Raw genomic sequence first — 27,884 nt, forward strand, 5'->3', positions numbered from 1 at the left:
GACCTGGGCCCGGGGCACCCCCCCCTCTGGGCTGGGGGCGGGTGGGGGAGGACCGTAGGGAAGAGAGGAAGCGCCAGCCCCGGGGGCTTGTGGGAGGATGGCGATGGGGGGCCTGCCCGGAGAGGAAATGTCGGGGTCTCGTGCCGGGACTGCTAGAAGAGGGGACTGGAGAGAGGGAGGGGGAGACATCTGTAGCAGGGGCTTCTGCCCTCACCCTGGGACAACTGAGAGTATTGGGAGGGGGGCTGCTTGCACCTTGGGCTGGAGGCTCTCTCCAAAGCCTGCTGGAATAAAAGGTCTTAGGGGTTGTTATTTTGCTGTTTTAAAAAAAAAAAAAAAAAAAAAAAAAGCTATCGGGAATCCGAATAAACTGTTTGGGGTCACTTGTGAGCGAGCTGTGGGGAGGATGGGGGCTTTGATCCGTGGCCCCCGGGAGCTTTCACAAAACCCGCCTGGCTCGTAGGGTAGCGCTGCTGGGGTGCACCAGGGAGTGTCTCATAGTAAACACGGCGTAGTTGTGGGCAACTTGAGCGGCTTCGGCCGGAGCTCGGGATGGGAGCCCGAACCCCGGCCGCCTGAGCCGGCGCCTCCGGCCCGCAGCTCCATAGTTGTGGAAGAAGGCTTGTCACTCCGCGGCCTCTGACTTTAACCAGAGGGCCCTGGGCTCTCCGGAGGAGGGCCTCCGGAACCGAGTTTGGGCGGCTTCTGTGGGAATTCCTGCAGGCAGGGTTGCGTTGGGTGGGGAGGGTAAGTGAGAGCCTTAGCGTTCAGGTACTGAAAAATGCCCTGCAATCAGTCCGAGACCGAGCGCCTTCTGTGCCGCTTTAACTAAAACTCCAGCCTTTGGACCTTTGTTAGTAATTAACTCCAAAGGGAGAAGTCTGTTACAGCGTAAAAAGGAGAGAAGTGGGTTGTGCTCTTACCTAGATTTTAAAACTCCTATCCACTCTCTGACTTAGCTGGCTGGCCACAACCTCCCTCTGGAGTTAAACTGCGCTGTGGGGAAGACAGTGTGAAAGTAAAAGGAAGAACCTGGTTCCCGGGCAGACCCGGGTTTGAATTCCATGCCACCCTTTGTGGGATTGTGGACGAGCAAATACTTTTGACTCCAGCTTCTTCCTCTGTCCGGTGAGGATGATGACATCCTGATTGCCCACCTCACGGGGCTGCTGTGAGGCCCAAAGGGAATGAAGTATGCTGCACATCTCCGGGGCTCTCTAGGGGGTATCTCTTAATAGCGTGTGATACTGTGTTCTGGTGGGTGTGTGATCTGCCCAATCTCAGAACCAGATAGCACCCACGTGAGTGAAATCACAGATCTCCGGAATTCCACCGTTTGTGTCGGCCCCTTACTAGAGTGGAAGCTCCATAAGGACAGGCCTATTCCAGCTACCGAGCCACCGGCCTACAGTTTAACCCCCAAGACCTGGCACGGTGCTGTAAACACAGCAGTATTTAATAAATTGTTTTTAAATCAGTAGTACCATGCATTATATATTTGCTGTTTCTAAAGAATATGCCTCATAATGTAATGTTAGAGTGTAATATTTTAGTTAAAATTCTTGAGACTCATGAAAAATTTGTGAATCAAATCTTTGGCATTTACTGTTTTTGAGAAATTTGAGAGACCTCGTTCCATGCAATACATGTATCACTAGATCATAATTTGAACAAGGTTTTTGCAATGGCCCAGTGTTAGGTTGATAGATTGATTTGTTTTTCTACTTTTTAGAACGTCTCCAGAGAACCAGTCACCAAATTCATTCTTATTCCAGTAATTATCACATAGCATGTTTATAATGGAGGATTCGGGCAGTTGATATTAGAATACGTGTTATTTGCTTGGCCGCTGAATTAGTAGCATTTTGAAGTCACTTAACATACATTTTCTTTCTGAACCTTGGTAATGCTGGTCCTTAGATGAAAGATAGTTTTCTCTAAGGTATTATTATAAAATAGAATCATAATAAAAAGTTAATGAGCATCAACAAGCAAAATAGCTTCATTCATGTTTCAGTGTTGAAAGAACTTTTAAAAGGAAATAATGTAGCATATATGGGTTAATTGGCCCAGGGAATTGTACAGTCAAGTGACATTGCTGGATTTCAAAAATGAAGTGTATTTATGGCTAATAATAAAGCTTGTTTGTGTCAAGCTGTAATCTCTTTAGGGCATTTGACTTAATAGTCAACAACAATTGGAAAGAATTTCACAAAACAAAAACAAGACTTTCATAATGTCAAAAGCTTGGCTTGCAATTATAGCTTTTCTTTTCCTTTTTTTTTAGTCCTGTAGCATGCTTCACTATAGGTTCTTTGAAATTATGGTTAACCAATGCTGTGTTCAGAGTTCTTAAAATCTTTTAAAGTTATTAGATTTGTGGGTTTTTTAAAAAAACAGTATTGTTACTGTTTAAATTATTCTCCTAGTTTTGCTCACTGTACTCTGCATCAGTATCATATAAGTGTTCACAGGATTCTCTGAATTTGTCTCTCTCATTATTTCTTATATCACAATTTTGCATTCATATACAATAATTTGTATACCTCTTCTCCAATTAATGAGTGCCTTCTCCTCTTAATTTCCAGTTCTTTGTGGGGGAAAAAAAAAGGTGCAATTATAAATGTTTTTGTATATATAGATGCTTTTTCCTTTTTCTTTGATCTCTTTATAAGCTTAATGGTATCACTGGATCAAGTAGTATGCACATTTATTATTGACTGTTTAGATGCAGTTTTTATTTATAAGATTCAACCAAAAAATTAACTCAATTGGTACTTGAAAATTATATCAAATTTAAGTTCACATATTATAGACTTAAATTGAAATTTAAAGTTGTTAGTCCTAACAGCTTTTTTGACAGATAAAGAAACTGAGGCTCATAGAGGGAAATAACTTGTTCAAAGTGATCCAGTCAGTGGCAAAATTGAGATTTAAACTCAGGTCTTTGATCCCAAATTGATCAGTTTTTTTCACTGTTTCACACTGTTTCTATCTGATTTTGCTATTCGGCTCTTATATAGTACGTTTTTATTATTCAGACAGGTGAATATTTGAAATTTTAGACTCTAAAGTAACACTTTCCCACCTCCACCCCCCATTTAGTGAAGTTAAAATTCCTTAATGAGCAATTCATTAATCATTTATTAAGCACCCAGTATATACAAGGCATACATGCCATCTAGCCAAAATGTTCTCATTCTCTGTCCTACTCTACCTCTACACAGGCTGTCTAACCCCCTAGGGATGATTCCATCTGTGGCCAACTCAGTGATTGGTGAGTGCCTACTTGGATTTTCCATATATATTATGATGATAGCTAACATTTATATAGTGCCTACTATGTGCCAGGCACAATGCTAAAATTTTTAGAGTTATCTCATTTGATCCTTATAGCAACTCTGTTGTTATCCCCATTTTACAGATGGGGGAACTGAGGCAAACAGATTAAGAGACTTGTCCAGTAAGTATCTGAGGCTGGATTTGAACTCAGGACTTCCTGATTCTAAGCTCACTACTCTATCAACTGTACTACCTAACTGTTCTTATATCAGAGGATGAGAGGGCCCAGCCATGCTGCTCTCACTCTCCACTTCAGGTTCACTCTCCAGTTTGCTCTACCTTCAGACTGACTGCTTGGTACCCTCCTACTCCTCTAGCATCATCTTTCTGTTTTTTGTTTTTTTTGTTTGTTTTTTTCTTTAAGTTTTCTCTTTCTGTTGAAAGGTTAGCTGTTTTGTTTTCTTGTTTTCTTGTGCTTAACATAGTACCTGACATGTAGTAAGGGCTTAATAAATACTTTTTCAGAAGATATAAAGACGAAAATGAAATGTCTACCAATAAGGAGTTTATAGGATGCAGCATTCCCAAAACAAAGCAGTTTCAAGGGGGAGTGACTACTGACATCTAGAAGGATCAGTAAAGGTCTTCTTTAAGAAATGATACCTGTTCTGTTCTATGAGGAAATTGCAGAAAGTTATGGTGAAGAGGAAGTACGGTTTCCACATTGAAGGAATGCAAACCTATGTTAAAAAAAAAAAAAAAGAGAGAGAGAGAATGTTATGTTTTTTTAATGTTAAGTTTAAAGGGTAAAAATAGCTTTTTTCTTACCTCTCCTAAAAATGTTAAAAAAACAAACAAACAAACATTTTTACATACATTTTAAGAATTTCTGAACTGTGGTAAAACTCTGGTTTTTCAAAAATCTTCAGAAAATAAAATATTCAAATAATTTAAAGTTTTGAGTAACTCACTTTTTAAAGTCATTGTAGATGAAATCTAAATGAGGAAAGCCTTCCTCAAATTATCTCACACATAGTAGATAATTGTTTCATTTTAAGATTCTTTAAACTTGCCTAAATTTCCACTTGTCAGGTATGTTAACTACAGAAGGACTTTTTGTTGAGCTATGAATTGAATTACATGATTTTAAAGTTCCTGCCAACTATGGAATGCTGTGATTCTGTTTTGGTTTGGTCTAGAATGTATAGGCCAGCAGTTCAGCGATTCAGATTGTCAATCACTCTGAAATTTCTGATCTTTGAGATTATATAAAGAACTGAGAGGTTAAGTAATTTGTTCAGGGTCATATAGACAATATTAGGCAGAGCTTGAACCTAAAACTTCCTGAAGTTGAGGACGGCTATTTACTATACTCAGGTTTCTTTGCAAATAGAATAATTTAACTTTTTCTTGCTAAAATAATGGTTTTAAGTGTACCTTTTTTTCTTCTATGTGGCTTGAGTTATTAATACCAAGAAATTTTGAGATGAGATTGCTGATCCATATGAACTCCCCTAATACGTCTGGTTTCTCCTGCTGTCAGTTCTAATATAAAACAAGAATGTAAAGGGGAAAGGGCATATATTACAGATTTTTAGTACCATGATCATGTAAGTGTATTATGAATAACATGGCTGCTTAATGCAGAACCTATATTGGTTAGAGTTGTATTGGATGAGATGCATGATATGTCATTTTTATTGGAGAATGTCAGATTCAACTTAGATTATACATTAACATAATATAAAAAGTTACTTTATAATGAACTTTTGCTGATTTCCAGTTTGTTGACAAGCTTTGGACAACATTGTCAAATAGCATAACATACACAAATGGTGAGAAAGAACCATTATTTTAAATGGAATTGCTTATATAATGCTATTTTTCCCATGACTTTTAAAAAAAACAGTGCCTTTTTACTGTCCTGGCATGTCCCCCCCATTGGGAGACTGGATTTTCATTCTCTTTCCTTTAGATGACTTTGTTCTTAGGAACTGACTAAAAGATATTAGCCTAATGCTTATTCAGAGTCTAATTGGCCAAATCATGCAAAAGAAAAAGCTTTAAATGGGCTGACTTCCTGACTTCTTTGAGATGTTACAAAGAATTTTGTTTGCTAAAACTATTGTAGGTCAAAAAAGGTTGATTGTTCCAGTGGAATAAAGTGATCCTGAGGGAAGCCATGTTGTATTTTTGAATATTAGCTTTCTTTCTACCATTATACCAATTTCCAAGTGATAGTGTTCACATACGTGTTTGCTTAGCTTTCTGTAGATGTCAATCATGCCAGTATTTGTTAAGTGCCTAATATGTGCCTTCCATCCACTGGGCTGCACCCTAGGGAAACAGACAAACTGAAATAGGCACTGCCCTAAAGAACTTAAATTCCATGAGGATACTGCACATACACAAGTAAATGTATACAAAAAAAAAAAAAAAAAAATATATATATATATATATATATATATATATATATATATATATATGGTGATATAAGAGGAGGTACTAGTAGCTAGTGGAATCAATGGATCATGTAAGAGGAACTGTTGAATTGAGCTTTGAAGGAAATTAGGAATTGTCACATAGAGAAGAGGAAGAATCATAGAGGACAACATGGATAAAAAAATTGTAATAGGAGATGGAATGTATGAGAGGAACAAGCATACCAATTTGACTATATTGAAGAGTATATGAAGGGGACCAATTTCTAGTAAAACTGGAAAGGTTATGCTGAAGTTATTCATTACCAAGTCAGCATTTATTAAGCATGTACTATGTGCTATGCTGAAGATAAAAAGTATAACAAAACACAGGTTCTTGCTATCAAGTATTTCATAACTTATAGTACACAGCATGCAGACAACTATATGCAAACAAGATATCTACATGATAAATTAGAGATAATCACCAGAGGGAAGGTTACTAGCATGAAGGAGAATCAGGAAAAGCTTTCTGTCAAATATAGTATTTTAGCTGGAACTTGAATGGAGTCAGAGAAGCCAGGAGAAGGACAAGGATTTGGGGTGGGGTTGGGGAGAGGGGACAAACAACCAGTGAAAGTGCCCACAGTTGAGAAATAGAGTATCTTGTTCCTGGAAATGCAAGGGTAGGAAGGAGCCAGGTTATGAAAGACTTTAAAAAGCAATTGGACTATTTTATATTTGATCTTAGAGGTGACAAGGAGTTTGATAAAGAGAGGAATGGAAAGGATATACCTGTGTTTTAGGAAGTTCTGTGTGGCAACTAAATGGAGCATAGACTTAAGTTGAGGCAGGGAGGCAAAAACATAAGGCTATTACAATAGCCTAGGTATGAGATAATGAGAGTCTGAACCAGAATGATTGCAGTATCAGAGGACAGAAGGGATTTATAGGAGAGATGTTACAGAGGCAGAAATGATAGGCCTGGAAACTGATCGATCTGGAAGCTGAGAAATAGATGGGAGGATGACATCCAGGTTGTGAGTCTTGAGTATCTCAGTATGGTGGTATCCTTGACAGTAAGTTAAGAAGTGGAGATGTTTTTTGGGGAAAGTAAGGAGTTCAGTTTTCAATATAGCTTAATATTTCCGTGGCACTTCTAGATCAAGATGTGGAGTAAGCACTTGGAAAAAGGAGGTTAGGAGAGATATTAGGACTGGATAGATAGATTTAAGAAATAAATACCAGTGTAGAGATAATTGAATCCATGGGAGCTGCTGAAATCACCAAGAAGAGAAGAGGGCTCAGAGCAGAATCTTTTTATTATTATTATTAATTATAGCTTTTTATTGATAGAACATATGCATGGGTAATTTTTCAACATTGACTCTTGCAATCACTTCTGTTCCAACTTTTCCTTTCCTTCCCTCTACCCCCTCCCCTAGATAGCAGGCAGTCTCATACATGTTTAACATATGTTAAAGTATATCTTAAATACAATATATGTGTATATATTTATACAGTTCTCTTATTGCACAAGAAAAATCAGATTTAGAAAGGTAAAAATAACCTGGGAAGAAAAACAAAAATGCAAGCAGCCCATACTAATTTCCCAGTATTCTTTCAGTGGGTGTAGCTGGTTCTGTTCATCACTGATCAATTGGAACTGAATTAGATCCTCTCATTGTTGAAGATAGCCACTTCCATCAGAATTGATCCTCATATAGTCTTATTGTTGCTGTGTATAATGATCTTCTGGTTCTGCTCATTTCACTTAGCATCAGTTCATGTAAGTCTCTCCAAGCCTCACAGCCGAATCTTGAGGAATATTCATGATTAGCTGGTAAACTTGAATGAAAAGCCAACAAAGAAGACTGAGAAGTGAGTCAGATAGAAGAACCTTAATAGGATAGTGTCACAGAAACCTAAAGAGAAAAGAATGTTGAGAAGAGTGTCAAAGGCTATAAACAGGTCAAAAAGAATGATTAGAAGATATTGGGAGCTAGAAAGATCAGTTAAATGATGATATAAGAAGCCTAGCTGTAAAAAGCACAGACGAGAGTAAGAGGAAAGGAAATTGTTCTGAAAAATGTTCACTTGTAAGATTGGAGAGTGATGTGGAACAATAGCTAGTAGAAATGGATGAATCTATTGAGGGTTTTTTGAGAATGAGGGAGACATGCTTGTTGGCAGTAGAGAACCTTATCTGGTCTTTTCAGTTGTGTATAATTCTTAGTGATCCTATTTGTGGTTTCTTTGGCAAAGATACTGGATTTTCTTCATTTTAGAGGTGAGAAAACTGAGGCAAACTTAAGTAACTTTCCCAGAGACATAAAACTAGCAAGTGTCTGAGGCCAGATTTGAACACAAGAAGATGAGTAGTCAACAAGAGATGAAAAATAAGAGAGTGGGAATGAAAATTGAAGACAATTGAATGGAATGAGATCACTTGGGCATATAGAAGGATTAACCTTAGCAAGGAGGGCTCTCTTCCCAATGAGACAAGTGATGGAAGAAATCATGGTAGAAGACATCTGGGTGATATGAGATGAATTAAGAAGAAACTTGAAAAGCCCTAATTTCAGTAAAATGGGAAGCAAGACTCAGCTAAGAGGATAAGTGAAAGGGGAATTAAGGAAGGAGGGATGAAAGAGTTTAGACAAGCAAATATGATAAATGGAATAATAAAAGGATTACCTTGCTGTAGTGAGAGCCCAATTATGATTATTTAACAGATTTGAAGTGAATCCAGTCAGGGTGATGTTATTTCAGTTTTTTCATTGCGTAGAATGAGAGTAGGAACAAAGGCAGCAGATAGTAGGAGTAAACCAATGATGACACTTGGCAGCACAAGATCTGGGATAACCCCAGGAAGTAAAGGACTAGAGAAAATAAGTCAAGAATTGAACTGGTTTGGAGACACGCAAGGGAGCAAAGAGCAGTCAGTGCTGGGATGATGGCCTTGGAAAGAAAGAACTAAGGGAGTGAGGGACTACAGATCACAGGTAGAAAAGCAGTTTTCATGGTTGTAAGGCAGATAGGGAGTGATGAAATGATAGCAGATAGTGATCAGATGAGGGAATTTCAAGTTTTATGAACATACAAGTGGTACTTTTGAGTGTGATAGGTAAAAGTATGAATAACTCGGTGCATCTGAGTAGTGTGGAATAAGTCATTGGAAAAAAACTGGGAGGTTAAGTTGTCTGAAGGAGTATCAATATGTATATTGAAGTCTTCTAGTTTGAAGGCAGGGATTGAGGAAGAAACATTGAGCCAAGTAGTGAACTTATTAAGGAAAAAAAATGGCCTGGAGCTTGATCAACAATAGGTCCCAGAATTTTGCATGAGTCAGAGATATAGATTGAGAGAACCTCAGAAGAGAAGTGACTGAATGATGATGTTAAAACAAGAGCTTGAAAGTGACTATTAGGTAACAAAAAATATTTCAACTCCCCCACCTGATTGGAGAATGAGTTGAAAGTGCAATGCTGTCCAAGGAGGCTATGTAATCAGGAAGGATAGAAGTCTCAGTGAGAGCCAGGAGTTAGAAAAAGTGGAAAAGGAAAAAAATTTAAGATGAAAACAAGTTTGTTATCTACAGAACAGGCATTCCAGAGAACGCAGTGGGTAGTGTGGGTAGCATTAGAGTAGGACATGAGGGGAATGAGAGTAAGAAGGATTTTATTGAAAGGGATTGGGAATAAAGAAATGTTAATGGGGGATGGACAGTGAAGTATGAATAATGACTGTGAACATTCGGAATCCCAGGAATGAGGAGATTATAACCCAATGGGAGTTAATTTTGACAAATGAGTTTTGATGGTAAGTTGTATCAGTAAGCTTAAGAATTTGATCACTGAGTAAAGTTTCCATGGCTGTTAGGCCTGTCAGGGAGGGGACTAGTGGATGGAACCAATGGTATAATATTTCTCTCTTTTCCCTTCTGGTGAACCAGGCAATTGATGAAAGAGTAAAATGAAACTTCATTTCTATCCATCCAGGAAGGAGATAGGTGGAAGGAGTAGGATGGAATGTCGTCTTTCCCTGTCCTTTACCATAAGAAAGATGGTAAAAAAAGGAACAAGCTGGTGAAATTATGTCTCTTCCCTGCAAGCAAAAAAGAGACCATCCTAAAAAAACTAGCATCCAGAGGAACAAAGTCGCCCTTTATTCTTTGTAAGCAGGAAGGGTTGGTCCCCTACAAGGAGAAGATGATGCCAGATCATGATGGAGGTTGTTTCTGATTCTAGAAAATTCAGTTATTGGAATTTATTGAATTGAAAAGTAATATTAAATGTGTGTTTTGACATATCACTTTGGCAGATGATTGAAGGATGTTTTGGAAATAAAAGAGACTTGAAGGGGAGAGATAACAAAAAGGAGACTGTTATAGTCCAGGCAAAAAATGATAAAAGCCCAGAACTAAAGTATTAGCTTAATAAGAAGAGAGAAGGGAAGTTTTGCAAGAAGAGAATTCATCAGACTTGGCAAGATGAGACATGGGGAGAGTCAGAATGAAGAAAGATGGTAATATCTTGGTTAGAAATAGGGAAATTTGGAGTAAGTAATTTTTTTTTTCCCCACAGTCATTCTTTAGTTGTGTCCAACTCTTTGTAACTCCATTTGGGATTTTCTTGGCAGAGATACTGGAGTGGTTTGCCATTTCCATCTCCAACTCATTTTATAGACTTGTCCAGGGTCATGCAGCTAGTAAGTATCTGAGACCACATTTGGAGGAATAAGTTGTGACTGGAATAAGATTTAGAAATTTTTGAAATATTCATTAGACAGTGGGTGATGCAGGACCCAGAAGACAGGGGAGAGAGAGATTAGGATCGTTCATGAAATTTTATAATGGAGGTTTGACAATTGACAATGAGGTCAATTGATCTACAAGCATATATATCGCTTGAATTATGTATCTCAGTTTTGTGGCCACTTCATTGACATGTTTGATGTTGAACAGATTTGGTTCAGGTTTTCTATTAGGCATTTCTCAATGTGGATGGAGGGAAGAAGCAAGACTTTTTACCCTTTAGGCTTGAATATATTATATTGAATATTAGGCTCATATATTACATTCATGAAGGTTGGGGGACCACATGACAATTAAAACAGTAGTTTCCAGCTTTTATGAAATCACTTCCTCTTACAAAAAATATGTCCTCCACATACACACTTTACATTTAGCTACCTATACAATTTTCTTAGATCTTATTTTATTCAAATAAATTTTCCTTGTTATTACAATTATAACAGATTCCTGAAACAACAAAAACACTGTATAAAACAATGTAAATAATCACTGCTGCAATCATTGTCATAGGATCTATAATTTAAAGACATAATGAAGCTGTGAGATCATCTACTCAGTCTCATTTTTACAACTGAAATAAGTGACTTTTCCAGGTTAAGTGTTAAAACTAGAATTTGAAGCCAGGTTTTCTAACTTCCATGCAGCACTTTTTCCCTTGGGCTATGCTGTGTTCATTGATTAAAAAAAAAAAAAAAGTAAGAAGAAAGATCTGATATAAACATTTATAGAGCATTTTTTTTTTTTTGTAGTAACAAAGAACTGGAAACAGAAGTATAGAACTTGTATGCATTGAAAATAGTACTTTACTCTAAAAAAACCCAGGGTATACAGAGAAATCTGGGAATAATCATATGAGCTGATACAAAATAAAGTGAAAAGATAGTGTAGACAATATAACTGAAAGAACAGCAAAATATTGAAAATTCTGAGAAATTATAATGACCAAACTGGACTGTAAAGTATGAGTATGAGAATGAGGCTGTCTTCCTTCTTTGAAGAGATAGAAGACTATTGGAGTGAAACATTATAAATAATGTTAAACTTTTCCTTGTTTGATTTACTGAGTTTTTTTTTGTTTGTTTGTTTTCTGTTTTGTTTTGTTTTAAGAGTTATGGCACTCTTTGAGAGGAGAGGAGATACATTCCAAAATGTAGGGGCTGTATATTAAAAAAAAAAAAAAAAGAAAGAAAGAAAGATTAGCAGTAACTGGAGAGAATGATTTCAACTGAGCAATAAGGTTAGCAGACACATGGTTTACATCTTAACAGTTAAGAAGTTAATGAGAGGAAAAAGAAGGCAAGGAATATAGCTTTTCTCTAAGCAAATAGCTGAGAAAGGCTAAGATTTAACTTTAACAAATAAAAAGAGTTTAAATTGATAAGATTATATAACTCTAATGCTTAGCTCTTCCATGAAGTCTTTCCTGACTACCACTAAAATAGTTTTCTTTCTCCTCAAATTTTTCTAGAGAACTTTGAGTCAATTTCTCCTTTGCCCCTATTATGTTCTCATTTGTATATATTTTATTTCCTCCCAGGAAAGTCTTTTTGCCTTTTTTATCTTTTTATTTGTCTTGTACACAGTAAGTTCTTAATAAACCTATGTATAATCATAGTTTCTTCTATCTTACAAATGTTTTTGTTATACAAATTTGTCTGTCTTAGATGTAATAGCTTTATTGTTTGACAGATTCAAGATTTCCTCTTGAGTAAGTTGTGAAATGAGAAGCAATGTGGTCCAGTGACAGAGAGCAGAATTGGAGTTCAGAAAATCTAGTCTTCTCCCAGTACCCCAAGAAACTCTTCAACTCTTTAGTCACAGAGAAGGTGCTGATTGATTTGGGTAATGGGAGTTTCCTCCATGAGAATTGCCTGTGACAACAACAAAGTCTCAGATTGGGTTTTGGATTCTCCATTTGCTTCTTCCTATTAAGAAAACTTACAGGAATTTCAGAACTTATCCCTAAATGTTTCATTATTTTGGCAGGTCATACATTCATCAGAGACATTTTGTCTGGTTTCTAAGTTACTTGTCACTTAGAACTGGGCCTTCCTGTGAGGGTGTTGTAGCTCCTTGACGCCTGCTTTGGTGACATTAATCTTGCCCACCTATTCTTTAACCCCCATATACACAGCAATGAATCTATTTCTTATTTCTTCTAGTATTGAGTTCAGGGAAGCATCCTTGTGGAGAATAGCAGAAACTTATCTCTAAGCCACTAAGATTTCTCCAGAATGCTTAGTAGGGTAATTCAACCCTTACTGGTAAAAAGGAAGTTCCTGACAATTCGTTTTGAAAACCTCAGCTATATATTCTCCCTTAATGATTATCTTCATTGTCATGATAAGAATAGCAAGAGCAGGAGCCTAGAAGTCAAGAAACCTGGATTGTTTCTCTTCCTGGCTCCACATTAATGACCTTTGGTATGTTATTCAGTCTCTTTGAGTCTCATTTTTCCCCCTTGTAAAAATGATAAGAGTTCTTATCCCTTCTAGCTCAAATGTTCCATAATATTAGGTATTGTATAGGGCTATAAAGAAATATAAGAAGCTTTCATTACTCATAAAAATTTGCAATTTAGTTGTAGAATGCAAAAAAAAAAAAAACCAGGGGCAGGGAAATATACTGTAAAACAGCAAGAGAAAAGGTGATTAATTGTCAAATGAGTGTTTTGAACAAATCTAAAATAGTGAAGGAGAGAAAACAAGAACATTGAAGATTGGAATAAGTTGGGAAACTTTGATGTACAGAAATGGATCTTGAATTAGGGCAGGAAGGAATTGTGGAATTTGAATTGCTGAGGAGAACATGGGTGAAAATCTTCCTAGAAAAAAAAAAATGCTATAGTTAGCAAATATTAATAATATTATGATGTTAAATACCACACTAATTAGCAGAGTCCTAAAGACTGGGAAAAATTTGGACTGAAGCAATTGTTGGAAATTTCTGTTTATATCACTTATATTTATAAATAATCAAAGATGTCATTGTTCTGACATTGTTCAAGGTGGACAGGAGTATTTTATGTTTTTAGGAGCAAAATACTTTTTAAAAACTGGTCTTTATGATTTCTGTAGTTTTAAAATTCTGGAAATGTTTCTTGATTAACAAGAGTAATTTTTAAACTGCTACAGAGTGCTGCTGTATGTAGAATGTTGGCTAGTTGTTTGTCTTTATTGAGGCTTCACTTTAACATGGCAAATTCTGGAGCTACTCCTGAACAGAGATAATAGAAGTAATCTGTTCTTCTGAGAGCTGTGTAATGACCTTAAACTTGTATATTCTCAGCAGAGAGAAAACATGCCTGCAAAATGTTGTGATGAGGTCTAATACATCAGTGGGGACTGGAGTGAGGACTTCCCTTTTTGGGACCAGCCATTAAAAAGCCTTTTCCCCTCTACTTCAGAGATCAGTACCTCTGTTTAGAAAGGTCATTTGCTTAATTACTTTGGTTTGTCTGCAGTTTTTTCCTGTCATATTAATAACTAATGTGTCAGCAATCTGACTATAATTCATTTACTGCTCACAAACAACTAGTTGGAGACATCAAACATTTCTTTTTTAATAAAGGTAACAGAACTCAATAACACTAGTGATATAGAAGCTATATTTAGTCTTAGCCTGCTGTTTGTACCACAGTCATCTCAGTTTATGCCCTATAAAATGGGGACAAGTGTTAGCTTTTCTCAGAGGTTATTGTAGGAAATAACAAGAAAAATAATTAATCCATATAGGAATACTTTGCTTGAGCTATTGGCTCCAACGGCAAATAATTACTTTCTGAACTTAAAACAATAATTTTAACTATTTGGAGCTTTCCTCAAAAGGATTTAGGACAACAGGAAATACAGGATAGATATATATTCATTTGTGAAGAAGACATTCTGTCCAGCTGCAGTGTAAAAAGAAGCCCCATTAGAAACTTAGAGAAAAGGTTAGTACATGTTTTAGCTCCATTTGTTTCTGAGGCTATATGGAAAATAGCCTTGTTTTGTGTTAAATGACCTATATGTGGAAGCATTCATTTGGTTTAGTCCATTTAATTAATAAAAAATTATCAAGTGAATGGATATTTTGGGTAGAGAGCCAAGACTTGGGGTTTGAGAAAGGAGTGTTTGTAAAACAAATTGAGGTGATAGATTTCCACACATTTTTCAAATTATGTTCTGAATCAAATTATGTTTCTGAATTTTCATTTTATCGAACCTCCTTTGAAAAAATTTTAAACAGGTTCAGAAGTCTTGGTATGATACATTTGAATTAGCAGATTAAAGTGTTGTCATATTTTGTAACAAAATGACAGGCGTGGAGTCAACCAAATTGCCTGATGATATGATTTTTGATTTGAATATTTTGTCTTGTTGAAATGAGATCATTTTGAAGTTGCCTTTTTCTCATTAAAATTTAGTTTTATAAATGTTGTAGCTTAAAAATGGCAAATAATTTAACATCTTCCTTTAGGTTACAGTAGGAATGAAGAATCTGTTTTAATATAGAAAATTTTGTGAATAGGTTTTGTTGTTGTTATTTAAGAAAAATGGTAATTGTAAGATTATGAGAAATTAGAATTACCTTTTCTTACTAAGAGGAATAAACAGAACATCAATATTTCCATTTCATTTGACACCATTATTCTTTGTATTCTTGTTTGGAAAGTTGACATGCTACACATCTAGACTTGTGTGCAGTGTATTTTGTAGCTCAGGGGTCTTGCAAAGTGAAAGTACTTTAAATAGGGTGGTAATATCTTGGTGGCTGGTATGCGATAACATTTTATCAGCACTACTCAGGTTCATCAGTTGAAATGCTTTTAGTAAAAAATTAGTATATTGGCTAAAATTCTTTAAGACATCTATAAGCTGTTTTTTTATAATTGGTTTATTTCTTCTATTTATCTTTCCCCAAAGGTGGCAGCCTTTCCATGTATACTATTTGAACAACATTCATGAGAATCATAACTGAGTTAGATTAACAAGTAGTCCTCAATACATGGAATAATAATTGCTATATTCTAGTCAGTTATTGTTCTTTCCAGCCCAGTTTTCTAATTGACTGGAAACAAGGGGATTCACAGAGAGTGTGTTGTAGTGAGAAAAATACTGGAACAAAAAATTGGGGTTCGATTCCTAGTTCCATCCACCAAATCATTTATTTCTCCTAGCCTCTGTTCCATCATCTATGAAATCCACTTCACAAAGTGGTGGTGGTGATGATGGTGACATAAGAGAAGCAATTTTTGTGAAGAGTTTTGTAAATGTGATTTGGTGGCTTCAATATATTAATGTTCAGATATTAATACATCATTCAGGAATTTAAGATAAATAATTTACCTGTGTTTTTAACTTTTCTTGAGGGAATTAAAATATCTTATAAATCCAGACTAAATTTATGTTGAGCATCTGGATAATACAGCTTTCAAAAATAAATGAACAAATATTACATTGCTGACTTCAAAATCTGAGAGACTTTCATAGGGAAGATTCTGTCTTTTCAAAAAATGGAAAAGATGGCTAAAGAATCAGAAGTCCATGAGGTGAAATTAGGTAAACTAAAAAAAGAAAAAAAAATTGAGATATGTTAACTAAATACCTCTTAAGCCATTAAAAATCAAAGATTCTTTAAATTCTTAAAAGGAAATAAAAGATGTCTAGAGAACTAGTGGAATTATTTGCAAGTCATGATAGCAAATGAACTCTCAGAGAGTTGAAATAAATTAATTGCTTTATGAACATTTCTAGTCCCAGATTATCTTTTGAAGGTGACAGTTTAAAGGTAAGAAATATAATAGTGGTGATGGCACAGGGTTCACTATAATTAGATGAAGAAAATTTGGTTTATTGGAAAAGAATGACATCTGACTAATTACTTTGAAAGTATTTTAAGGAAATATTGTGGAGCTGTTATTCAAATGTTTTAATTTCTCATTAAAAATAGATAGCTAAAACTGCCAAGTATTAGAAGTACAAATATAAACCAGTTTGATGGTCTTTGTCGTTAAAGAGCTTACATTCTAATGATGGGGGAAAACAGGAGAACAGTAAGGGTATACTAGTTAGAAGACAGCGGAGAGATGCCATTGATGCCCCAATCCTATCAGGGGACCTAGAGGCATAGTCCAAGATTAGAGTGAGAGGAAAGATGAGAATGCTAGCTAAAAGCATACTTTTTACTTCCTATGTATTTTGGGATTGACTTGGTATAAAAATTTATGCAGGCCATGGGCAAAAATTACTAGATAAATTTAATTGTCATATAGTAGAAAATGTTTTGGTGTAAGAAAATGGGTTTGAATCCTGGCTTGCTATTTGAAAGCTCTGTGGTTTGAACAATTCAGTTCATCTTGGAAATGCAAGGGATTCTTAATCTAGGTGTCATTAACTTCTTTTTGTTAATATGTCAATAACTGTAACTATTTCCTTTGTAATCATGTGTTTTATATATTTAAAAACATTCTAGTAAAATATATTCTGAGAAGGGGTCCCTAGGCACCACCAGACTTTCAAAGGCATCCATGACACAAACAGGATTGTACTTCTACTCTAGACCAAATGAATAATGATTTGTCATTCAAGCCATACAATTTACAGGTATGACATTAAGCTGGCACCTTAGAAAACTTGAATAATAGGCAAAGAAATTTGAGTTTTATTCAGTATACAGTGAAAATCCATTGAAGAAATTAGGGGTTTGAAGTTTGAATAGGGAAATAACATGGATATTTTGTGACAAATTCTCAGTTTCTAGAGATTGCTGATAGCCCTTGTTATAATATTGGATTTTTGACAATTTATATATTTATGTTAAGGGCAATTTTTATCTGTTGGAAGTAGTGACAAGAATTTGTATTTGATGTATCATAATATGAAATGTCACCATTTCTTTATGAAGTCAAAATTTATCTTGCAACTGGTCAAATACATGATTTCTTGTGATCATTGTTGATCTTCATATTAGTTGGGGAATCATCCTTTAGCTATAGGATACTAATTATAATTTATCATTGGAGGATAATTTATTTGAAAAGGATGTGCTGTTTTGACATTATTCCTTTAACTGGCCAGTTTCCATGTTCTATACAGGCAAGTATTACGTTATTTGTATTATGCACTAAGGAACTTGAGGCACAAAGAGATTGTGATTTTCACAGGGATTGCTCAATGATTTAGTAATGAAACCAAAAAAAAAAAAAGTACCCAGGATGCCTGGCTCCATCAACCACTAGTTCAGAACAGCCTCTTTAACAGATGCATTAGCACTCTGCCAACATTAGATATTGTCAAACGTAATTTGACACCTCTTATTTCCAGAAAGTCATCAGGTTTCTTAAAAATCCATTTAAAAGGCCTCACTATAGGGTCTCTTACTATTTGCTCATTTTTCAGTCTGTTTTAGGTCTAAGCCTTTTCTTCCCACCCCATTTCTTCATAAACTGCTACAACTGATTTTGAATAGATCTATGTTAGTGATCCATTCTACAGTCGTAATTCAATTTAAAACTCCTGTATTAATATGTATGCCATCTGCATTCCTGGAAAGCAATTCCAGTCCAAAATACTGGAAAATGACCAATAATGCTTTTCAAACATGGGAGGAGGTGAAATGGGACATGAGAACAAAAGATAGTTTGGTAAAGTTATTAGATTCCTTGGTTCCCAGGTCTGTCAGGAGTTTCTAAGTGAATTTTACATTTAATTTCTGGGTCTCTGGTTTTGTCTGTTCCACGATGAAAGTAAGAACATTGCCTCCAAATTGTAAGATTTCACCAGTGTTTCTAGCATATTACTAGATTTTTGAAACTTCCCAGATCAAAGAGGCAAATGTAAACAGGATATCAATTGTCAGAGACTATTTCAGCAGCTTTTCATCTTTAACTCTTGTATAGTTGTCCATTTATGTAGGGGTCATGCCAGCTTTCCCCTTAAAACAACAGCTTTGCTGAACTGTTCAGTGTCTGGAAGCTTATAACTTAATGAAGGGTCATTATCTAGAGTCAAAAATAAAGCTAGAGAGATAAGATGTGATGCCATTTGACCTGACTGCTCCCCGAGGCTATATAAAATCAAGTATGCTATAGAGGACAGGAGTTATGCAGAAAATATAAATTATCTTAAGCTAAAGCAAGACAAAATTTTGCTCTTTTAAGAATATAGTGAACAGATGATGCTCTTATCTTTTTCTGTTCACTTAAGAAAAATCCAATAAATGTTATTCTCTGTAATTAAACTTTCATTGAAAATGAGATAGATTGTCAGTCAACATGGTACTAAGATTTAAAGAATCTTAGAATCAAGGAATCATAGACGTAGAAGAGGTTTAAAGATTATTTAGTTCAACACTTCATTTTAGCTTTTCTCCTAATGCTGGTTTAAATAAAGTTTCATGTTTAGTTTTTTGATTCTTCCTTTTTGACTCAGTCCTGCCTCAGTTTCCTTGCCTCTTAGTTCTGCAAAACCTCCCCCGGCCTCTTTATCAGAATACTTGATAAGATCTTGTGTTTCAGAATAGCAGAATGCCTCTCCCATCCCAAGCTATGGGAATTTCTTATCAAGATGCTAATAAACAAACCAGATTAAAACTAGAAAATGCCAGGACTTGTAGCAAGGACCAGTTTCTCCCCGATAACCCCAGAATTATTAGCATAGAACAGCACACCTTATTCAGAGAGATACACAAGCCTCCCTGTTCAAATCTCTGCAGTTGGGGGGCATCGCAGCCAGAGATGGACAGTCTTTAGGTCTGTGGTCATTTGTGCATTTAACTCAGCCTCTGCTAAGTAGCAGTGCTCAAGGCAGTCCTGCTGCCCTAAGAGGGCACCCCAAGTCTGTCAGGGGCTCCAAGAGAGGGAAAAATGAGACCTGGAGCAGCTTCATCTGTCCTCTCTCAATAGAGCAAATTATGCAATTAGACCAAGACAGGCCACCCCAAACCATTAGAGTCCTGATGTCAAAATGCTGAAATAATTAAGAAACTGGGGTAACAGGGGTGGAGAAACAGATCAGAGAGGCTGCCAGTCCCAGGACAGGTGTCTGATTTTTGGTTGTTTCTAAAGAATAATCCCAAAGACAGAATAAGGGATTTCAAAGTTAAAACATAACCCAGCAAATCATAGTCTAGTAAATTTTAAGCAAAAGTAAAATAGTTTCCAATTCAGGCCGAACTTAATGAGATAATACATCAGTTTTTTCCAAGTTCCTGACCAGCTAAAATCTCAGTTTCCTTCCTCCCTTGTTTGCAGAAATTATCAGATTATACATAACAGAGTAGTAAATTTCCTGAAACACCAATATTTATGCAGCAATAGTTAAACAGGTTTATACAACAATAGTTAAAGTTTTCTCATACAGAGCAGTAGTCAAACAGTTTTAGCAAGTCCCCCAGTTTTAATAAGTCTTAATTTGAAAGCAGGCCCATCTCAGAACCTTTTCTGCAGAAGGTGGATATGGAGAAATCCCACGTGGCCCCTCCGTACTCTGTTAGAAGAGGCAGGGGGAGGGGAAGGCACCTAGCAGACTACAGGTACTTAAAGCAGAGAATCCACCCATCCTTAGTGAATAGGGTGTGGGGGTGTTTGGTGCTTTTAGAAAAGTCAGACCCTAATTGGAGATTCTCTACTCCTGAAAAGAAAGTTGGGGGTTGGGCGAGGAGAGAGAGAAAGAGAGAGAGAGAGAGAGAGAGAGAGAGAGAGAGAGAGAGAGAGAGAGATTGGAATTCTACATAGAATTCAGGTGTTAATTTAGCCATTCTCTAAAGGCAGCTTGAGGGAGAATCTATTCTTATTCTATATCCCTGGACTTACTGGACTGAAGCCAAAGAAGTTGAGGCAAGAAAGAGACAGTTTAAGGAGACTGAAGGAGTAAAAGAACTATTGCACACCAGAACAGAAAAAGATTCTTTTTTTTTTTTTAAATGGCATATAGTTGACGTTTATTTAAATAAGGACTGAAACTCGATAGGCTCTGAGATCTTCAGCTTTGACAGTCTTCAATAATTCACATTTCTATAGTGCTTTAAAGAACTTTCATTAGCATCTCCATTTTAGAGGTGAGGAAATTAAATATCTAAAATGATTTGCTCAGACTTGTGCAATTAGTAAATGTTAAGTCAAAAGACAGGGGTTCAAATCCCATTTCCAAGTCCAGTGCTCTTCCCATACCCTGCTGCCTCAGTTAATTGTTATGTACCTCAGTTTCTTCTTTTATAACATAGTGATAATATTAGTAATGTCTTCTTCACAGAAATATGAGACACTTTGTAACTTTTAATGTGCCACATACCTGCTAATTGCTATTACTAATGTACCTCCAAATGCAATAAAACAACTGTGTGCTTATGCTAAATATATTTGGCTTATACAAGGTCCACATGTCTCTAAGGTTTTCCAAAAATGGTCAAGTCTTAAAAGCCCTTTCTCATCATAAAATTCATGTAAGACAGAAGGTAAATTATTCTCAGTTTTCCTTTTTATACACTTTTCACTTATGTGGCTATTCCTAGTTCTGGACTTTGCATGTTGTGACTTTTTTTTTAGTCAGTCTGATAGATAGTTTGTCACAAATTCTCTAGAGATATAAAACTTCCCCTTATTACTGCTTTAGTTGTATCCCACACATTTTGGTATGATGTCTCATTATTGTCATTTTCTTGGGTGAAGTTATTAATTATGTCTATGATTTGCTGTTTTACCCAATCATTCTTTAGTATAAGATTATTTAGTTTCCAGTTATTTTTTGGTCTATTTTCCCCTGGCTTTTTATTAAATGTAATTTTCATTTCATTGTGGTCTGAAATGGATGCATTTACTATTTCTGCCTTACTGCATTTGATTTTGAGGTTTTTATGTCCTACTATAGGTTCCATGAACTGCTGAGAAGAAAGTGTACTCCTTTCTGTCTCCATTTAGCTTTTGCCAAAGATCTATCATATCAAAGTTTTCTAGTATTCTATTTACCTCTTTGACTTTTTTCTTATTTATTTTGTGGTTTGATTTATCTAATTCTGAGAGTGCAAGGTTGAGATCTCCCACTGTTACAGTTTTGCTGTCTATTTCTTTTTGCAGCTCTCTTAATTTCTCTTTTAAGAATTTCGATGATGTACCACTTGGTGCATATATGTTTAATATTAATACTGCTTCATTATCGATGCTACCCTTTAGCAGGATATAATGCCCTTCCTTATCTCTTTTAATTAGATCAATTTTTGTTTTTGCTTGATCTGAGATGAGGATGGCTATCTCTGCTTTTTTGGCTTCACCTGAAGCATAGTAGATTCTGATCCACCCTTTTACTTTTATTTTGAATATATCACTCTGTTTCAGGTGTGTTTCCTGTAAACAACATATAGTAGAATTCTGGCTTTTAATCCAGTCTGCTAACTACTTCCTCTTTATGAAAGAGTTTACCCCATTCACATTTATGGTTAGAATGACTAATTCTGTATTGCTTGCCATCCTGTTAACCCTTCCTTATGCTTTTCTCCTTTCCTTCCCTCTTACCCCCCTACCCAGTATTAAACTTGTATCCCTCCCCCACCTTAAAGTTCCTCTTCCTATTTTACCCCCTTTTCTCACAATTTCTGTATTCCCTTCCCCTTAGCTTACTCCTTCCCTCTCACTTTTTAATGAAGTGGAAGAAGTTTCACCATAAATCGAATATGTCTATTGATACCCACTATGTTCATCCCCCTCCTTTCTTTCTCTCAGATATAATAGGTTACCTTTGCCTCTTCATTAGATGTAGTACTACCACTTTACCCTTTTTTAATGATATAATTTCCTTTCCACCTCTGGTTTCTAGGACAAATTATACATGTGTTCTTTACATATCTTTATGGCAGAAATATAGTTCTCAAGATTTCTTTTTACCTTTTTATCTCTTGAGTTCTGTATGTGAAGATCAAATATTTTGTGTAGATCTGGTTTTTTTCCATCAAGAATTCATTTATTTCGTTAAATGTCTATCTTCTTCCCTGGAAAATGATGCTCATTTTTGCTGGGTAAGTTATTCTTGGCTGCATACCAAGTTCCTTAGCCTTTCGGAATATCATATTCCAGGCCCTTTGTTCTTTTAATGTGGACACTGCTAGATCCTGGGTTATCCTTATTGTGGCTCCTCCATATCTGAATTGCTTTTTTCTAGTAACTTCCAATATTTTTTCCTTTGTCTCATGGTTCTTGAACTTGGCCACTATATTTCTTGGCGTTTTGATTGTAGGGTCCCTTTCAGTAGGTGATCGATGAATTTTTTCAGTGTCTATTTTACCCTCTGTTTCCAAAACGTCTGGGCACTTCTCTTTGATAATTTCCTGGAAAATAGTGTCCAGGCTCTTTTTTTCTTCACATTTTTCAGGGAGTCTGATTATTCTCAAATTGTCTCTCCTGGATCTGTTTTCCAGGTCTGTTGTCTTTCCAATAAGGTACTTGACATTCTTTTCAATTGTTTTGGTTTTTTGGTTTTACTTCTTGGTTTCTCCTTGAGTCATTCATTTCTACTTGTTCCATTCTAATTTTCAATGATGTATTTTCTTCACTCACTTTTTTAATATATTTTTGTAATTGTTTAATTGAGTTTTTATCTTCTATGGAATTTTTTTCCATTTCATCAATTTTATTTTTTAGAGAGTTGTTTTCTTTTTCCAGCTCACTAATCCTGTTTTCCTTGGAGTTGTTTACCTTCTCTAATTCACTAATTTTGTTTTTCAGTGATTTTATTTCTTTATCCGCTGTCTTTAAATGCATGGGATGACTTCTCCAGAGTCTCTTGCCAAGCTTCCCTTTCCTTTTCCCATTTCTCTTCTAGCTCTCTTGTATTGAGGAGCAGATCATATCCCCCTTAGGGGATTCCTCTGAAGACAATCTGCTTTTAGACTCCTCAGTGTTTGAAGTCTGCTCTCTCTCCATACAGAAGCTGTCAATGGTTAGAGCCCTTTTAAATTTTTTGTTCATTTTGTCAGAGCGGGAATAGAAGAAAACAAATTGATAAGAGAAACAATTGGTCTGTTTTGGGGGTACGGGGCTGGATGGTATTACCGGGCTTCCTCTACAGACTGCGGGAGATAGCAGCAAGCACTAACAGGACAGCGATGGCTGTGCTGCATCTGTGCTCTGAGGCTCTAAGAACGTGCTGAGTCACTCTGGGTGGGGATGGGGGTGGCCGGGTCCTGAGAGACGCTAGCTTTCTTCACCTCTGGTGTTTACACCCTCTCCGCTGCTCCTGGCTTGCTGCCAAGACATAACATCCACACTGGGGTAAAAGTCTTTTTGCAGAAACGGAAGAGACTGCACCCCTCCCTCCTCCAGTCTGAGCTGTGTGAGCTGCCTGCCTCTCTCTTCTGTTGTTGGTGATTATTTGTGGGTTTCTTTTCCGGTCAAGCATTAATTCTGAGGCTTGTCATGAAGTAAGTCTTGAGAGAAAACGTGGAGCTCAAGCAGCTGTCTGCCTTCATCTTGCCGCCATCTTGGCCGGAAGTCAGAGAAAGATTCTAGAAAGGCGCCAAATTAAAAATAGTTAAGGAGTGTTTTTAAAAATAGTTTCAATCCCTCTCTTTAATTCACCCCTGCCTGCATACAGTCAGGATGGGGGGGAGGGGGAAGGAGAAATCAAAAGAAACTATTCTCACTCTTTTAACAATTAATTTGCCTGGATTCGGAATTTTGTTCCCCAGCCAAAATTACAAAGATCTCCTTTCTGAAATGACAGCGTGGCCAAAGCTGCACTTCAGAAAAGAAACCTTTAATTATTGGCATATGGGGCATAGAATGTCAATCAAGAAACTACTGAGACAGAGAAAGGCTTGAGCAGTTTAAATCCTTTGTCTAGGCTTTAGAGAGCAGGTAAGTATGCCCCGAGGCTTAGTGAAAGATTGCTACAGTGAAAAGCTGTGACTAGAGGCTCTGTTCTAATGCAGGATGACTAAATCAGAGAAACTTTGTCCCATTTTAAATTGTATGAGACAAGCTAAGTTCTCTGAGAGGGCTGGAAGCCTTTAAAAGCCAGGTAAAAACTATGGGAGGGGTGTTTCTAGAGATCTTGAAAAGAGTCCCCAAATCTCCCCACTGTATCTTGGGGTACAGGATGGGAGCATTTAAATGGCAGGTTGCCAAGCCACATGGGAGAGGTTGGAAAAGAGAGAGGATGGGGGAAGGGAAGAGATGTTATCTTACCCAGTGCTTCTCCAGTGGCGAAGGTGAAGGTTCACGCAGTTGGGTAGAGACACATCTCCAAGTTCACCCAATCTATTGACCATCTCCTGGTGGCTACAGCCCAACCACTATGGCGGAGTGCGAGAGGAGCTCAAACACAGATTTCTCCCCCAGAAGAGATCAAGGAGACTGCTGGCCTGGGACCCAAGAGGGATCTTCAGAATGAAGGCCATGTGGTGAGGGGAGGGGTAAAGAGACACTTAGAGTTGTGGCCTGAGGGCAGGCTTTTCTGGCAAGATGTAAGGATTAGAAATGCCTTGGAAAAGAAGATCTTTTGTCTTAGAGACAGAGTTAGAAGGAGGACTTTTTTCCTGAAAAATAAGTAGTCTCCACGGGACACTTTTGCTCGCATCCCAAACTTGATCTGGGTGCCCTATAGAGTGAGACGAGGCTAGGAACACAGATATTCTTCCCGTAAGCTGCTCGAACTGCTAAGGACGAAGATTGGTTCTGAGAGACCTGAAAAGGTTAAGGTTAGTTTTTGGGGTCCCTGTAAGGCCACCAAATAATGAGGGAAAGAAAAGGGGGCACCCCGTTTCTCAACACAAAGATAATCCCATGAGGTGTAGTGTCCCCAAAAACCTAGATTGATAAATAAAAGGTTTATTGTAGGAATTTGGAAGTAAAGTTCAATTAGAAAGATGTCAGGGCCAAAGGTGGCCGCTGGGCGGGCAGGAACCCTTACATGGCTGGAAGGATACCATGTGTTGGTGGGGAGGGCTCCTGCAAAGAGAGGACTCTGGTTTGGCCCTTTTATACCTAAAAGGAGATGGGCGGTACCCCCAAGTTCTTGGAGGGCTTTTCAGTTAGCTCAGACCAGGTGAGGGCTGGGGGAAGCTGAGCAGATAGTGGGGCTGGGCCCAGATATTCAAAAGGGTGCTTTTCAGGATTTGTGAATCAAGGTCAGCCATGAGGGTTTGGCAGTCAGAGAGGAATCTTAAAGGGACCACAACCCCCATCATTTTGACACAATTTAATTGGGAAATTTCTAAAAGTCATTAAGTTATCCAAGAGAATAAGTCAGTTAGCTTATGTATAGTGTACTATACCAAGTTATGAACTTTAAAAGAAATATGACTGTGTTGTCCCATGGTTCCATTTTGATTTAATGGAAGAAATAGCCGTCAAATGAGAAAAAGGTTTTATGTAAAGTAAAACAAAATGCAGATGAATATTATGATAAGGAAGTTAAATCAGTCAACTGTGTATTGTGGGCTTAAATTTGTTATTGCTAATATATGTTATAAACGAAATATCCCCAAGTGAGCATACCTTTTACTTCCTAATTGTATTTATGCTGGGATTAACTTGGTATAAAAAAATTACTAGATAAGATTAATTGTAGAAATGTTTTGGAGTGAGAACATGGGTTTGAATCCTGGTTTGATGTTTGAAAGCTCTCTGGCTTTGAACAATTCAGTTCATCTAAAATCATTCATTTAAAAACACAGCCTTTTCAAGGAGCTTACATCCAACAAGTAAACACAAAGGAGGTGAAAGGGAATCTTTGGAGTTTACTAATTGGGGGAGAGGTGTCACAATCAAGCCTGTACTTTGGGTAAATTGGTTTAATAGCTGAATGGGAGAGAGTAAGGCAGGGAAATCAACCAGCAGGCTACTGTAATCTAAGAATGGGGTGATAAGGGTCTGTAGCAGGATATTGGCAGTGATAGAAGGAAGGAGGAGACATATAGCAGCAAGGATAAAAATGACAGGAAGTAGAAAAAAGCTTTGATGTTTCATTATAGCATAGAGATAATTCTGGATTATTGATGGCTATGCCAGTCTGTTCTTGAGGAAAAGCCTAACCAAATTGAGAGTGGTTCACCACCAGGTTGGCCCCAAAATGATGAAAAATTTTTTTTCAGTCATAACAACTATTAAATTCTATATATACATTAAGACAAAAAGATGTTGTGATTTGTATCTGTGGAAGAAATACTGACAAAATGACAGATACTAAAGTAATTATTTTTCCTGTTTTGTTTTGAAAGCCACCATACCACACATGCTGTGTTTGCATCTTTTTTGGGTTTTTTTGGTTGTTGTTTTTTTCACACACATGCTATGTTCATTTCTTTCTTTTTTTTTTTTTTTCCTCTTCCATGCATTTTCTTCCCCAACATGATTAATAGAGCAATGTGCATTAAAATAAATAAATTTTTAAAAAGAAAAAGGTACCATAGCCTGGTCCCTTCCTATATTTCTAGGTTTTTTTTACTTCAATGTAATGTTTAACCAAGTGACATTGGCCTCTTTCTTGTTCCTTACACAGGATACTGCATCTCTTGAACTTTGGGTAATTTCACTGGCTGTTACCCATGCCTGGCTTTTTAGGGTTCTGTCAAGTCTCAAATACAATCTCACCTTGTGCAACAAGCCTTTCCTAGTCCTCCTTAATGATAGCATTTTCACTCTTCTTAATTTTCAATTTATCTTTTACATATGTTTTTGGACCTAGGTATTTGCAATGTTTTCCCCCCATTGAACTGTAGCTCCTTGAAAGAAGGGACTTTCTTGTATCCTCAACAACTAACACAGTACCTCAGACATAATAAGACACTTAATAAATGTTGACTTCAGAAGACATAAAGCAGGCTAATTTGAATGTACAATTCATAAAAAAAGAGAAGTGGTGAAGAAGCCTGGAAAGATAAGCTGGGATTTGGGGTGAAGGGAGGAATAGAGTTGTTTCATCAGGAAGTCACTGACATAAAAATAGTTTTGTTTTTAAGATGGACAAAAGCCAGATAGTGACGAATTCATTTATCTTTTCTAAGTCTTCGTTTCCTTTCCCTATAAAGTAAGGAGAATGAGGCCTGCAGTGGGGATTGCTGTATGATCAAATAAGACAAAGGTTTGTGCAATTCCTTGTTAATAGTAGTATAAATACTAGAAAATTGATCTCTCACCTGATGAGTATAAGAGTGAGAAGTTATTAGTTGCTTATGTTTTGAACTAAACAGTGAATATTACCAACTGCTCTAACCAAGATTCATTAATCAGCCAGTGTCAAATGGCTTGTGCAACATTATCAGCTTTAACATACACATAAGTACTGAGGGTTTGCTGTAGTTTTTGATGACTAGACTGTTTTGCAATTATTTAGGGAAGGCCTTACCTAAGCTTGAAATGGAAAGGAATAGACCACTATTCAGTTCAACAGTAA

General features: G+C 36.7%; 1 protein-coding gene across 5 annotated transcripts in view; it reads left to right on the plus strand.

Annotated features, from left to right (window-relative positions):
• LOC141562619 (tubulin-specific chaperone cofactor E-like protein) overlaps positions 1-27,884 on the plus strand; it is a 162,644-nt gene that overhangs the window by 236 nt on the left and 134,524 nt on the right. Inside the window, exons 1-2 of one of the 5 annotated variants that reach the window (XM_074302623.1) lie at positions 26,823-27,572; positions 27,825-27,880. The exons of 1 other annotated variant lie outside the window; for it this stretch is intronic. The gene's annotated coding sequence lies outside the window, so the exon portion shown is untranslated. Of the gene's footprint in view, positions 27,881-27,884 lie in introns of all 5 variants that reach the window. 3 more of the 5 variants (XM_074302624.1, XM_074302627.1, XM_074302622.1) reach the window with 3 other exon arrangements.

Source organism: Sminthopsis crassicaudata, chromosome 3 (assembly GCF_048593235.1).
Source record: "Sminthopsis crassicaudata isolate SCR6 chromosome 3, ASM4859323v1, whole genome shotgun sequence".
In the NCBI taxonomy this organism is placed as follows: domain Eukaryota; kingdom Metazoa; phylum Chordata; class Mammalia; order Dasyuromorphia; family Dasyuridae; genus Sminthopsis; species Sminthopsis crassicaudata.